The 16,153-nt window shown below is 39.2% G+C and overlaps 1 protein-coding gene across 2 annotated transcripts in view; it reads right to left on the reverse strand.

The window, feature by feature from the left end:
• Positions 1-12,475, reverse strand: part of LOC137645980 (transcription initiation factor TFIID subunit 13-like) — a 30,388-nt gene extending 17,913 nt beyond the window's left edge. Inside the window, exon 1 of one of the 2 annotated variants that reach the window (XM_068379085.1) lies at positions 12,353-12,475. The gene's annotated coding sequence lies outside the window, so the exon portion shown is untranslated. Of the gene's footprint in view, positions 1-10,883; positions 11,265-12,352 lie in introns of those variants that run through there. The other variant, XM_068379084.1, reaches the window with a different exon arrangement.
• Between the last annotated feature and the right edge of the window lie 3,678 nt (positions 12,476-16,153).

The raw sequence follows: 16,153 nt of genomic DNA on the forward strand, positions 1-16,153 counted from the left end.
ATTAGTAGCACACCAGAAGGCAACGTCATGTAACTGTTTGACAGTCTGTGAGTTGGCAACAACCAAAGCTGTGTGGGGAAGCCTCAACTCCTGACTGACTAGTTTGCTGCGGGCGAGTGGTGGTAACCACAGTGTGTTGCGGAGGCTGACACACCGTGTCAAAACACGGCAGCTTGTGGTAGCTCACGCACGGCAACGGAGTGCTCCGTGTGTCTGTGGGAGTCAGCATGCGTCTGGCAGGGAGACTGCGCATGGGTGGAGGAGCTTTCTAATATTATCAAGGCCAAGTGTACTGCTAATAGCTCCTTGCCGTTGATGTGCATGCTCTTCTGACTTGAGGTCCACAGACCCGAGCATTCCCGACCGTCCAGGGTCGCAACCCCAACCCAAAACCGACGCGTCGGAGAACAACGCGTGGTTTGGGTTCTTGACTGCTAGGGATAGTCCCTCTCTCAGACTGATATTGCTGTCCCACCATTCAGGGCATGCCTTCACTGGTTCGGAGACTGGGAATGATACCGTCTCTAATGTCTTGTCCTAGTTCTACTGTAGTGAGAGGCTAGATGGAACCGGAGAGGCAGAAGGTGTAGTCTCCCTAGTGAGACAAACTGCTCCAGGGATGAGAGAGTCCCTACGAGACTGTTCCAACTCCTGAATGAACAAACGTTATCTTTTCAGCATTAGTTGGACTTCGAGCAGGGCTTGTTCTAATCGGTGGCAGACGGAAAAGCCCGAAAAAAAACTGGACTGCGAATCTCCATCCCCAAATATAGAATAATCTGGGATGGGATCAGTAGGGACTTTTAGGTTGACCAAAAGTCCCAAATCCCTGGCCAGACTCAACGTCCAATGTAGATCCTGCAGACAGCGAAGACTGGACGATGCTCTGAGAAGCCAGTCGTCCAAGTACAGGGAGGCTCGGATCCCCGATAGATGGAGGGATTTTGCCACATTCCTCATGAGCCTTGTAAACACGAGAGGAGCAGGACTGAGGCCAAAGCAAAGGGCTCGAAACTGGTACCCCACATTCCTGTAAACAAACCTCAGAAACGATTGGGAATCCGGGTGTATAGGAATGTGGAAGTATGCCTCCTGAAGGTCGAGAGAGACCATCCAGCCGCCTTCCATTAATGCTGTCAAGACAGCCTGGTAGACTTCATCGTGAAGTTTGTCTTGACAATGAACACATTGAGCGCACTTGCCTCTTACGTACTCCTGCAGTGAACATGGCTGCCAGATCATTGGAGCCATCCCTGAGGAACTTGTTCCTGCAGAGAACGTGGCTGTCAGATCATTGGAGCCATCCCTGAAAGCCTTGTTTATGCATGACATAATTGTACAGCAAAACTTCAAACGCTCGAAAAAAGACTCCTAACAGGAGATGGTCTAGCTCTGAAGTCGACCATAAAATCTAGGAGCGTCTCATGGCCAGGCACCAGGGAGAGTCTATGAGTGTCATATCAGACTCTCGCTCTATAAGCCAGCTTAAAAGTAGGGAAAGCAAAGGCTGTCTCCCCCAAACTCCTCCTGGTGATAAACCAGTCGCCTAGCAAACGTAAAGCTCTCTTAGAAGAGCTAGAGAGCACTAGCTTATAAAAACAACGGCTTCGAAGTAGCTAGGCCTAGTGTAAACTCTGACGTTTAGGCGAACGAGGAGCAGCAGTTACAAAAAGATCCGGACAAAGATCCTTAAAAATCAGTATGATTTATTTAAAGTCCATAGAGAGCTAAGCAGCTTTAGGCTCCTCTCTGTCTGACAGAGTCCTCAAGAGAATATCAGTAGGAGGGGGAACAGCAACTTCCTCATCTGAAGGAATCTTGTCCGACAATAGCCGAGTCTCAAGCAAGGGAGAGACCTGCCGTGGTGGCAATGCTTGACAAGCAGAGTCCACACGCACTGGTGCATTAGTAGCGGACCAGGACGCAACGTCATGTAACTGCTTAACAGTCTGTGAACTGTTAACAACAACAGGTGCGGGAGGACGCTGGGCGTCCACTCGAGACTGTTTTGACTGCCTAGTCTGAGCAGTCAAAACAACTCTAGACTGCGGTAGTTGACGCTCAGCGTCAAAACAAGTCAACTCCGCTGGTTGGCGAACGTCCTGAACATCAACAGGAGCATTAGGAAGCAGCCTAACGTCCAAATGCGGCTGAAAGCCAAAACGTGACCGCATCGAGTGAGGCTCTACATATCGTGACTGACGTGACTTAGCTACGCCAACGTCAACAGGACGCACAAAGGTTCGTTTGGGCGGCTGAAGGCCAGGATCTCGATGAGATAAACGGCTAGGATCAACGTGAACCTTATCGGCAGAATAGTCTTCCATAAGAGAGGCAAGCTTATTCTGCATGTCTTGCCGTACAACTCATTAAGGAACAACGGGAATGGTTGCGATAAGAGACGAGGTTAAAGTCTGTGACTGCAAAACCTTGCCTACAAAAAGACTCTCGGAGCCTGTGTTACGTTTTTGTTTAGGCGGCGAGCAGTCTTCTGATGACTGCAAAGCGTCAGAGCTGTCCTAATAGTTAAAACCAGGACGCTGGACCTGTCCTGAAAGGACTGACTTTCGCTTAAAGGGCCTCGAAACCTTGTTCCACGGTTTCTTATGCGAAAAGCCTTCGGATGACGAGGAGAAAATCGTCTCTCATCTAATGGTAGGGGCGATCTTGGTGAGATACACCTGATACCATAGAGGGAACGTCTGTTCGCTGATCAAGGCCTCTCGAACCCATAAATCGTACGACATTACTTCTCCCCTGGGCTTGGGAGCTTGCAAGAGGTCCCGGACTAGGCGAACGACAGGCACGAACAGACGAACCCTCGCTCGCAACACTGATAACACTTTGCGCAATATCACTTTATCACTACGATTTTCTGTTTTGCACTTATTTCACTGAAATCGAATTTTTTAACAATTCACATTAGGTATGAATAAAACTGATTTCTACCTGAAGCACGCAATTCTACCCTCATCAAAAGGTTATAATTGCGAAATCAGTCGTATAATGTAAGCACATTAAAACAAGCAAAAAAACAGTAAACATATCTTAAGATAAAAAGATCAGTGGCTGGGAAGGAGACTAAACACTAGTTCATTCAAAACTACGTTTTCAATCTCTCACCGTACAGTGCCTTGGGACGAGAATAAAAACTAAAAACGTTTTATCCTTTCTCCCCGTACAGAGACTAGGGACGAGAGTAAAAAGCTGACTCGAGAACAACGTTACTCGCTTGGGACGAGAATAAAGATCGGAACGTTCTCTCTCCTCTCTCTCTCTCCGTCTCTATCTCCCTCTCTTGATTTCGCCAGAAGAGAAAAGCCCACTTACCTTTCGTCAATAAACAGGTTATTTGACCAAAGGAAAAAACTGAAAGGTTTTTCAATTAAAAAGTTCCTTTAAAATAGTATTTAAAACATTTAAGCTTTGAAAGAAAAAACGAACAAAACGTCAGAAACGATTTACTCTTTCTGCAAAGTGAAACTGTGATACTCTCTCTCTCTATCGTAACGATAGAGCGCAAACTGCGTAGCATAAATAAACTAAACGTTAGTTCATCTTTGAAACAGTGCGAAGACTATTCAAAGAAAAAAACTTTCAAAAAATATTTACTTTCATTTAATAAGTTTTAAATCATTAGCTCTGTAAAAGTTATTTACGATTGAAAAGGGCTCAACGTTGTTTAACTTCGGTTTCCAAGTTAGGACCGCCACACTTCCGTCTAAGGGAAGGGTCGGCCATTTAAAAGTCAAAGAAAGTCCATACTCTCTTTCTTGTCATCAAAAATTAAATCTCTCCAAAAACGAGTTCAAGATTTAAGATGAAGATAAAACACCTGCACTGCGAAAGCTCAAACCAAAATGAAGTACTTCACCAAATATGTTGAGAAAAACTCCAGGTTCTACAGCGAGTATTGATACGTCTTGTCGTCAACGTCGACAGAGAAGAATTGAAGGGTTTGTTTACATGCAAGAGTGGTATCTGGCCGGTAGTTGGCGCTGGTGGGCACACCCGCAACCTTCATAGCGATCGCTCGCTAGTTTTTTGAGTATGTTTTCTGTCGAGCCGCTGAGTAGCAGCTATTATATATTCACCGGCTAAGTTAAATATTTAAAAAACGAGCCTTAAGACTATTAACGACGAATGGCTACCCAACCCACAACAGTAGTTAGCGGGAGGGGTGGGAGGTAGCCGGCTATCCCACTCACTCACACACCTGGGCTGAGCACCCACCTTGCTTGCAGGCAGAATTTCTTGGGAGACAGGTGCTGACAGGCTATTCTGTATAAATAGTTTCAGGTTTGTATTGTTAGGAAAAATATAAATTACCAGTTCTGTCCCTCAAACCCTGAGGTTGATTTGGAGTTAAACAATCATCTACGCTTCTACTCGACCGATACCCAAGGGAGAGCGATCTAGCAGGAGCTTGTTAATGAAGAAGTCCAAGGCATCTTCGACCTTGAGGAAGACTCTGAAGGCAAATAATCTCTCATAGACTTCTTCTTGCACCTACGCCCATACCTCTCCCACTGTAAGGCAGACCACTCCCGACACTCAGGGTAGATGTTGTCCTGATCACAATGCTAGCCTCTTGAAGACGGACACGGGTGGTGCGGGTCCGTTTCCATGGAGGACATAAAGGTACCACAGATGCGGCCCTCAGGTCCAGAACAGGTGTAAAGAAGAATCCCAAGCTGTCTGAAAAAGAAAAAAAATTAATCAAAGTCAATGGCAAGTAAAAAAGGCAATGGAGGAGGAGAGCGACAATGTCCATTCTCCATCCGAGCTAAAAGCAAAGTGGGTGCTCAGCCAAGATATGCGAGTGAGCAGGGTAGCTAGTCAACCCCGACCACTCCTGCTAACTAGCAGGTTGGATAGTTATCCCTCGCTAAAAGTCTTACAACTCGTCTTTCAGCTTCGCCATAAGTAATATCTCTATAAATAGCAATGGTTTGTATAGAGTGACAGAACAATTATTGTTTTGATATTCCTAAACACGAGCAAAACTTGCCTGAAAGAGGGGAAGCAACAAGCTCAATTCTGCGAAAACTGGAAAGTAAGACTACAACATTTCTTGTCTTGCCAAAGCAACTCGACCTGAGATCCTCTGGAGGAATAAGAAAGTTTTAATCAAAAGAGGCCCTAGTCCTTGATTTTCCAGCAAATCATAAGAATGAGACCTAAGGACCATAAGAACCTCTAATGTCCCAATATGGCAGAAAATTTGGGCTTGAGAGCAAGCAAAGGACAATGCTCAAACCAGGACCTGAAGACAGACAATAAAAACTAGGAAAGTCTCCCCAAATGTATGACCACCAAACCACGATCCATAATCCAAAATACGAGGGGGAGACAAATCTAACAGAAACAGATGAATCATAAATCTGCAATACAGACAAGGGAAGACTAGAAGACAAAAATTCCTTATGTCAAAGACCACATTTAAAGTCCCAACCAAGTCAGGTAGCCTTAGCCAAAAGAAACCCATCAGGCTAGAGTTGACTGAATGGAGACTTCAGGAAGGAAAACTTACTGACAGGCTTCATGGATGAAGAGCCCATAAAAATAATCACTAAATATACAGTACTGTGAGAAAAGAATTGGTTTAACTGACAGAAGGAGCAGAGATTCTAAAAGTTCTGTGAACCTTTCTTCAGAGGAACACAGGAGCAAAAAGAGAACGAGGACAGAATACTATGACCTTCGGCTAGTTGAGAACGACCTTCACCAGAGAGAAAGAAGGATAGACAAAGGCCTGGGGACCTTCCTCATCCTGCACAGGGGAATTAAAAATGACATCCTGGGAATCCTGGATAGGAGAGAAGAAGAACCGACATCAGAAAATGAGAGGAAAGCCCGACAAATTGCCCGAACTGACTTCACCCACTCAAAATGCCAAGGACCTGGCAAAGGATTTATCAAAGTCTGAAACAGATGCCTGACAGGACAAACTCCATGAATGAACCTGGAACAAAGAAAAAAATAAGTCCTCATCCTTTCCACCCAATGCAGAATGCCTGGGACTCCAAAGAGATAATCCAACCAAGCACCATGCCCCTTACTCCATAAAGAGAACCATCAAAAGTCTACAAGGTCAATAATACCAAATCAGTCAAAAATTCTTAGAATACAGAGAGATCTGGCCAACCAGTCAACAGTAACTTCCGATAAAGGAATAAGGCCTCTGCAACAACTATGGAAAATTTGTATGCTTACAGAATTTGGAGTTCCCAGGCAGACATCCAAGTACAGTACTGTACTAATCAAAGCCAACGTTGCTTATCTCCGCTGATCGGACAAAAAGCAGAGCTCCAAAGAGGCATGGCTATGACCCCGAATGAACTCCGACCCAAAATATGCTGCACTGGCCCAAAAAAGATTTGGAGGCACTGAGAAAATAAGATCTCTCTGCGACCACAAAAAATAACCTCCCAACATAAAAGGGAAGAACTACAAGTCTCTACGTGCAAAGAACCCTGATAAAAGTAATCTTAGAAGAAAAGGGGAAGATTCTTGCGAATCACTCTGTCCCTATCTGTTGGCACAGAGCTGTAACCAATCCTTTGACCTTAGTCACGCTTCAAGGGAGTTCGCACAGATTGGCCAACAGACCCAGAAACAAAACATACAAGACCTTACCTGGGAAAAAGTTAAATGCAAAAGCCATACTGCACTCAAAAGAAATCAGAGATGATGAAGAGAGGCGAAGAACATAGAGGCTTAAGGTCTATGACACCTGAGGCTTTAGCAAAAAGAGGGAAGGCTTGCTTTCCAGGGAAAAAAGGAATTTGAAGACAGACATCTTTGAGTTAATAAAGACTATCCATTCCACCCAGACTGACCAACACCAAGATCGAATGAACCGCAATGGAGATCTAAACTAAAAAGCAATAAAAATCACCCAGTCTCTGAGATCTTCCCCAAACGAAAATGGAGGCCTGAAGGGGAACAAGGCTCTATAGCCTCCTTCTTCCAAAAGTGAGGCAACTTCCTCTCCAAGAACTAAAGATGCAATTGACCTACCTAAGGCATGACGAGAAGGCCAACAAAAGGAGAATCAACATCCACTGGACTCAAATAAGAGAGAAAGAGGATAAACTTCCAAAGGAATTCCTCCAAAAAAATGGTCTCTAAAGGCAGAGGAGCCAAAGCTCACAAGCAAAGGAGTAGGAGGGACAACTAAAATCACTTTGTAGAAATTACCATGTTAATTTGGGGAAAATACAAATAACTTTTAATTTACTGTAGTATTCTGAAATATTTTCACATGGAATGTGTTATGCTTAACAATCACCCATCCATACAAATTATTTTTATAGTTAGAAAAAATACAAATGAAAAATTTGTCATGTTTAAATGATCTCAAAATTATTTCACTTTCAGACTGGCTCAATACCTTATTCTTTGTAGGGCTCATGGTATAAGAGATTCCTTTTAACTTGGTCTAGAATGTATAGAACCCTTAACTACACATATGATTGCAACTGTTTGCTTCATTTCTGGGAATGACACTGGCATTTGAATGCATTTATTAGGAACACAAAGCTATTCTAACGGCCTTCTCTAGTCTTGGGTAGTGCCATAGCCTCTATTCCATGGTCTTCCACTGTCTTGGGTTAGAATTCTCTTGCTTGAGGGTACACTCGAATGCACAATTCTATCTTTTTTTTTTCTCTTCTTCTTGTTTTGTTAAAGTTTTCATAGTTTATATAGGAGATATTTATTTCAATGTTACTATTCTTGAAATATTTTGTTTTCCGTTGTTTCCTTTCCTCACTGGGCTATTTCCCCTGTTGGAGCCCCTGGGCTTATAGCATCCTGCTTATCGTACTAGGGTTGTAGCTTAGCAAATAATTATAATAATAATAATGTGGCACTGTGTGGCAGTAAATATTTGATAAAAAGGATACTGTATATCATCTATGTGCTGGCTTATCATGGAACATATTTAAAACCCAAAATCAAAATTTATAGTGATCTTGGAATATTTACTCCAAATAGAATTTCCTTATTGAAGTGTTGTTGACTCTGGTGATAATAAGGTGGAGGGGGTTTGGTGATATCTATGAGGACTGAGTCTATAAGCAATCAATGTCCCCAAAATATTTATTAGTTTACTTGCATGCAAAATCTGGGTGATTAATGCTATGATTTAAGAGGAAAATCATTACAAGTTAAAGGGAAATGTATTTTAAAAGCATGATGTTTGAGATGTTTAAAGACAATCAAGAAAAGATAAAAGACTTGATAGGGTTAAAGAATCATATGACGTAAACTTCCTGTGACATTAATTGTGAGTGCCAGTGGCATCTTGTCAGATTAAGTAGTTTTTAGCAAGATGTATTTACCCATAAAAATTTCAAAAAATTTATATTCACTCGAAAGGACAAGGGAAATACCAAACAAATAGAAAATGATTATCCTACAGATTTGTTGTGTAGTCATAAATTGTTAAGTGCCTAAACTGGGATACTTACTGTATGTTAAGCAAAAAAAAATTACATCTGAAAGTGTCACAAGAAATTTTATATGGTTTTTCTATGGTTTCTAAATACAAGGCACTTTTTTTTATTTTTCAAATAAAAATTTTTAGCCATGGAAAATACCATAGTCGCTTTCATCAATTCTACCACAACTAAGACAATTGTACTGCAGTATATAACCTTAGACTCATACCTTCAAACAATACGGTAAGACACTTGGGTTAAGTTGTACACACAACACACTGTGGAGGGGGTTGGAACAACCTCCTAAATCAGTTAAAGTGTGGAACCTTCGGTTAAGTTGTGGTAATTTTTCGTAATAATCCCACCCAGCGCTTTTTTCATGAAAAAATATTTTTTTTGTTTGTTTTTTTGTAGTTTTGTTGTGTTCTGATGTTATTAACTTCCACAAATGTATTGTTTTCCAAGTATCACCACCCAACAGTAATTTAGAGAACATCAGGTTGGGTAATGAAAAATAACGAATTGCTGAAGAGAATAACGGCAAAACACAGCACCACAAGAAAAATAACAAAAAAAATGTTTTTTCATGAAAAAATATAAGGAAAAACACTTAATGAAAACTATCATTGGCCCGCTTTCTTCTGAGTCCCGTTTTCTATAGAATGTAAACTGATATTTGCTCAGCCGTATCCTTGATAAACTAACAATAATTATTCACGCACTGATCTTTGCTCAGCCGTGGCTCGCTTCGCTCGCAATTAAATATTACATCACCTCCATATGTTCTGGCAAGCGGTAATATTACGCTACGCGCATTCACTGCGTGGGCGAGTATTTTGCCGTACCCTTTGTTCACACTGTGCCTTAAATCTATAATGGTATACCTTAATAGTCTGATTCGGAGTCAGAATCCCCCAAATCAGTAGTGAAACCTGCTCAATGGTTTGTGATGCCCCACTGGGTCCTGGTTGTGCGGTAAGGCCATGCGGTCCTTTCGGTTTTCTAAATTTATCGTAACACTGCCAATAATGACGACCAGATCGCAAAGAACACGGTTTGTAACACTTCGGGCAAGTTATTTCTAAAGGAAGCACATGGTGATTACGCAAAAACTTTAAAGTTTCTTCGTTATTTGTTAAAAATAGTTTAATAGCCTCGTGTGGGGTAAATTCACAATTAGTACACAGTCGTCATCACAGACCTATTGAACGGTCAAGCGGTCACCAGAGGACAAGGAATGTTTTGCAATTTGAAAATGAGCGAGCTTCACGGATATGCATGAATAACGTTTTCCATCAAGGACCAATGAAATGGTGAGATTATAATGTATCTAGATTCTGATGGGCCAATTCATATTACAGAGCCCGCAAAACGTTTTTTTTTTTTTTTTTTTTTTTTTCACGCACGCGCAGTAAGGTCAAGGATAACCATGACTTTGGCGCAATCAGGTAAAAATTATCAGTGCGCAAAGGAGTGGAGCTTAATAGAATAGGAACGAACATACGAAGTAACAGGAGGTACTCTCTGTGTCACTGTGAAGACATTTTCGAAGAGAGCGAAATTTTTTCAATAGAAAAAATTAGTTTTTTTTCCTAGGTTACATTACCCTGTAATACAGTAAAATAATACCGAAAAAATCTTTATTTACTGTAAGTTAATTTAACTTATTTCTCTTATTACGTATTTTCGAGGATAATGTATTGACAAGAATTAATTTTTTTTCACGTGTTTTACCTGACAAAAATACATATAATAACAAAAGCGCTGGGTGGGATTATTACGAAAATTTACCTAAGTTGTATCCTCGTGTTTGTTCCCCAATGCAATATGGTTTTTTAGGCATGAAAATATACCAGAACTTGCTAATACTAAGGGTAAATGGAAAAATTATTTAAAAGAGGAACCTCAATTGCAACAAGAGTTATACATAAGAAAGTAATTTGGCAAGAGGAGCATCAAGAGGATGCAAATACATGTATCATCATGAGTGAGATTAAGTTAGTATTAATATTTACCTTTACTTTAGGGTAAGAACATGGAGTGATGTGGGGGTGAACTTCCAGTTGATAAGGACAAGGCGTTATATGTCATATCCACGAGTTTATTACCCAGAGGGAAATATGATTTTCATCTTATCCTCTTGTATTTCATGAGCCATATAACTCGAAAAATACAAGTTTCCATCATTATCGTCACCAAATTCGTGTAAAAATCTTAAAAATACACAAGGAACACCTCTTCTTATCTCTGACATGATTAATGCTTACACCTGCAAATTTATATGAATGGTAGGCCAAATAAGGAATATAATTCTCTCAATGTCACACCATTAATATGTAGATCGAGTTTCTAATACACGTCTGCTGGTGTGTAGATTAAAACGTTTAGCCTTATTTCAATTACCTTAGACTTGAACAATAACATTGGCTAACTTACCTGAAATTAGAAATAATAGGCTACGATAATCTGGAAAGTTCAGTTCTTTGTCTTTGCTGATTTTGTTACGTCCCGTCCTTTTAACAAGAGTTTCGGGGCCTTTATCAAATTACAGAAATAAGTCTTTTGACATGTAACAATTGGATTATCAAATTGATGTTGCTCAAACTTCACAATTGGTTTTTCCAAGGTGATGCTCTAACTTCAGGATCCAGGAGTCCAGGTTCCTCGTTGCTCTCTCGACAACACTATGACACATTGGTTGTGGGCGCACTACTAGATAGTAGATTCGTAAATGCACAGCACAGTGCTGCAGTCTACAAAAAATTCATTGCCATTAGTTACCTCCAACGCAGTAACCTTCAACTTTTACTTATAACTTCCATAACCTGTCTAATATATTGGGCAACTTCTTTAGTTGGCGTTTCTAACTTGGGCAACTTCTTTAGTTGGCGTTTCTAACTTGGGCAACTTCTTTAGTTGGCGTTTCTAACTTGGGTAACTTCTTTAGTTAGCGTTTCTAACTTGGGCAACTTCTTCAGTTGGCGTTTCTAACTTCCCTAATCCTGAGCCATTGTTTCTAAGTTTTCCTAATTCATTACAGCTAAAAATATGCTCATTTGTATCAGCTGTCTCACTGCACAAAGCCTATCTTTTTCATTCCCGTTAATATAATTTCCTTTTAATTCTATCATATTCAACTTTGTTTTTATAACTATTACTGCTTCCCTAGTGGTAAGTTCTCCTTTGGTAGGTAGAAGGTTGCCCATGTCACTAGCCACCCTTGAGATACTACCTCTGGAGAGTTATGGGGTCTTTTGACTGGCCAGACAGTACTATATTGGATCCTTCTCTCTGGTTATGGTTCACTTTCCCTTTGCCTACACATACACACAGAATAGTCTGACCTATACTTTACACATTCTCCTTTGTCCTCATACATCTGACAACACTGAGATTACCAAGCAATTCTTCTTACTACACTGTAATTATTCAGTGGCAGCTTTTCTCTTGTTAAGGGTAGAAGAGACTCTTTAGCTATGTTAAGCAGCTCTTCTAGGAGAAGGACACTCCAAAATCAAACTATAGTCCTCTAATCTTGGATAGTGCCATAGCCTCTGTACCATGGTCTTCCACTATCTTTTGGGTTAGAGTTCTCTTTCTTGGTGGTACACTCGGGCACACTATTGTCTTATTTCCCTTCCTCTTGGTTTGTTAAGGTTTTTGCAGTTTATATAGGAGATATTTATCTTAATCTTGTTGATCTTCCTAAAATATTTTATTTTTCTTTGTTTCCTTTCCTCCTGAGCTATTTTCCCTGTTGGAACCCCGGGTTTATAGCATCCTGCTTTCCCGACCAGGGTTGTAGCTTAGCAAGTGATAATAATAATAATAATAATAATAATAATAATAATAATAATAATAATAATAATAATAATAATGATCCCCTGCCATTACTGTTTACAAACCTGTTTGGTCAATTCAGTTTTCTTTTCTTCTAATTTTCTTTTAATTTGATTTGCCACGTAATACAGTTCAATAATACCTTAATTTCTTTCTTGAATTCTTTCTTTCTATACTTTCTTCTTCATTTTAAATCACATTTCTCCAAGTCACCAGGTTCCTAGTTGCTCTCTCCAGTCTCCACAACACGATGATTGTGGGCACACTAATATTCACGGCATTAAACACAATATGTATTGACCTCTTAACCAAAATCAGTAAAGGGGCCCTTACTGTCTTTGATCTTAACTTGGACAGCGTGTCTTCTCTGTCATACTTCAACAGAATTCATCCTACGCGATTTATCATACAAGGTGACCACGTCAGACCACGTAAACATTAAATTCAGGCACTTTAAATAATGACTGCATTGGGACGTCTTCCATTTCGTCTATGTATTTCCTTTACAAAAAAGCATTTTGTATGTACTCAATAAACGGTAATGCGTTTTCAGGTCACTTTGTTTTATTCATTGCATTGCTATTGGTTCATCAGCAATGAGCAGAAGGAATTTTATTCTGGGTCGTTTGGCAAAAATAAACATCTACATCAGCCAATGATGTTAGAAGCTTGAAAATTGTGGTTTATTGCTTACTCTTCTAATACATCGAGTGATGCAAGCATTGGCAGGAAACAGTGGTTGGCATCCTTCTGGGACCTCATTAATTGCGTCAGAATTTATTGCTGCACGTGTTTCTGGTGTTGTAAGAACTTTTTTTCTTTATTTTTAATGTTTGAACACAATCATTAAAGTGTATCAGAATAACTTAACGAGGAAATTGTTATAAAATAAACAGGTCATTATAACAAATTTATCGTTAGGTGATTGTTCTATATACATACATACACACACATTATATATATATATATATATATATATATATATATATATATATATATATATATATATATATATATATATATATATATATATATATATATATATATGCGTGTGTGTGTGTGTGTGTGTGTGTGTGTGTGTGTGTGTGTGTGTGTAAACCTAGAGGAAAATTGTTGTTTATGATTACAGTATTTGAATATAACTTATCGTTGATGTTCGTGTTGTTTTACCTTAATTCCATTACTGACATTAACCACGCTGTTTCACAAAACAAGTTATACTGAAAATACCACAAATCACGCAAACTGATGCCAGACGATGACTGGCATACTTGGCAACACTGATGTAAAAGTGTTTGTGTGACCAAAGTTCGGTCCAACTTATACATGGTATGCACACAATATAGTTAACGAGATTATGTATCTTGAGATAATGTCTGAGTTTCATTTCTATGCTGTAGTTCGCATAAAGTTGAAATTTTGTAATAAATATGTAATTACTCGTATTTTGTTTCTATTTTGAGCATTCAAAAATGGGGGTCATTTTAGCCTGATTGGGTGTGCTATGAAACTAGTTTCAAGTGTCTGGGGAGTGCGCTCAAGCTAGTTTCCAGTGACTCCGGGAGTCATATTCAGGGGGAGTCATCTTAAACGTCTACAACGGTACTAAACATAACAGTAGGAGAAGTAAAGAAAAAATTAAAATGCATGAAAATAGGCAAAGCAGCAGGAGAAGATGGTTTAACAATTGATTTAATATTAGATGGAGGAGATTTCATAGTAATAAAACTGGTTGAGCTCTACGCCAAATGTCTTAAAAAAAAACTCTATACCTACAGCTTGGGGAAACTTTATCATTATACTAATTCACAAAAAGGTAGACAAAAAAAAGACCAGAAAAGTTACCTCCCAATAAGTTTAATCTTCATAATATATAGAATATTTACAAAGATCATATTAGGCCGAATAGAAATAAAGCTAGGCTTTAATCATCCAAGAGAGTAGGTAGGCTTTACTAGCGGTTATTCGACATCTGACGATATCGTGTAATTTACTTGCTAAAGGAGAAATCAAGATACTTTACTTTTACTTTGATGGCTGCTTTTCCGGTCCCATACAGCAGGGGAACCCCATTCTGTACATATTTCAAATTCAATACTCGCTTTAATTAGCAGCCAATGTAAATCAATTAGTATAGGGGTGATCCTTTCTCTAAGTTGGACGCCTTTCATCAGTCTTGCTACTCTGTTCATTATGTTTTGTAATTTCTTAAGTTGCACTTTTGGTAAATTGTAATAGAGTTGTAATAGTCAATCCTGGTAATAACACAGTTTTTATCACAAGTTTCTTTACAGAATTTTCGTCCATGTACTTTTTTATAAGCGCAATATTTCTTAGATGATAACCAGCAGTTTTTATTACATTATTTATTTGGGCATTTAGAGACAGGGTAAAGTCAAGAAATACACCTAGATCTCGAACTTTATTAGATATCGGCACTGAGTCATTATTTATGTTCATTTGAATATCACCTAAGTTTCTCACGCTGTTTCTCTTGCCCACCATCATGAATTCAGTTTTGTTATCATTTAAATTTAGTTGTTCAAATGTCATCCATTCTCCAACACTATCAAGGATTCAGTTTAGAGTTTCAGTAGTGTTATGTATATCATTTATGGAGAATTAAAATTGTGTCATCTGCAAATAGTTTAAACTTCACACCATGCCTTTGTAGTATTTTCGATAGACCAATTGTATAAATGCAGAACAAGATTGGGCCAAGTACACTCCCCTGGGGTACCCCTCTGTTTAAGGGTTCATATGATGAATAAGAGTTTCCAATTTGTACACGGTAATTTCTACCAATTAAGTAGTCTTTTAGGTATTCGAAGGCTTGATTTTCAACGCCGATGGACCGTAGATCATTTAGAAGTAGTTCATGTACCACTGTACCAAAAGCAGCACTGAGATCGAGCAGAATTAAGATACCATATTTATTTCCATCCATCATTTCTAGCATATTTACAACAGAACAGATGGCTGTCTCCGTAGAGTATAGTTTTCTGTAAGCAGATTGGTTGTCAGGCAAAGCTTCTATTACTTCTAAGTGGTTGACTAGTTGTTCAAGAATTACATGTTCAAGCACTTTTGAAATAAGGGATAGATTTGAAATAGGTCTATAAGAGCTTAATTCCTGGTAGTCCAGTGCATTTTTCAGAACTGGTGTGACTATAGCCATTTTCTCAGATTTAGGAAACTTACATTCATCAATGCTTGCATTTGTTATTCTCATGATTATTTCGGCTAGACTATAAAAGTCTCTCTCTCCAATTACTTCAGATATTGGCATAGGATCGATCGCGCAGTTTGTTTTATTTGCTCTCTTGATAATTCTGGTGATGTCATCCTGTGTTATGTTGTTAAATCGTATTAATTTTGTTTGTGTGCCTGGTGTATCATTAATGTGATGTTGAGTATTTACTAATGACCTGGTTATATTTTATATTTTATTTCTAAAGAATATTAGAAAATTATTTGCTAGTTCCTGGTCACTATATCCATCAGGTAGATTCTTTTCTTTTACATTTCCAATTAAACCATTCAGGAGACGATAAAACTTATTCATGTCTATTGCTGCTTCGAGGATCTTTTTCTTATATTATTCACTTTTAGTAGGTAGTTATATTGGCACGCAGCAGTTTTGTATTCTACCCAAGTACTTTCAGTTTTTAACCTATTCCACTTTCTTTCTTTGCGTCCTTTCCCTCTTTTTTTCAAAGTTTCTCTATCAAACCAAGGAGATTGGTCTTTTACGGTTATAGTCTTTTCCATCGGTGGGCACATGGTATCATATTCACATTTGCTCACTTTATTATAAGTGGTCATAAGACAGTTCGCACACTTAGTTTGGTCATCATGATCACAGA

Source organism: Palaemon carinicauda, chromosome 8 (genome assembly GCF_036898095.1).
Source record: "Palaemon carinicauda isolate YSFRI2023 chromosome 8, ASM3689809v2, whole genome shotgun sequence".
Lineage (NCBI taxonomy): Eukaryota > Metazoa > Arthropoda > Malacostraca > Decapoda > Palaemonidae > Palaemon > Palaemon carinicauda.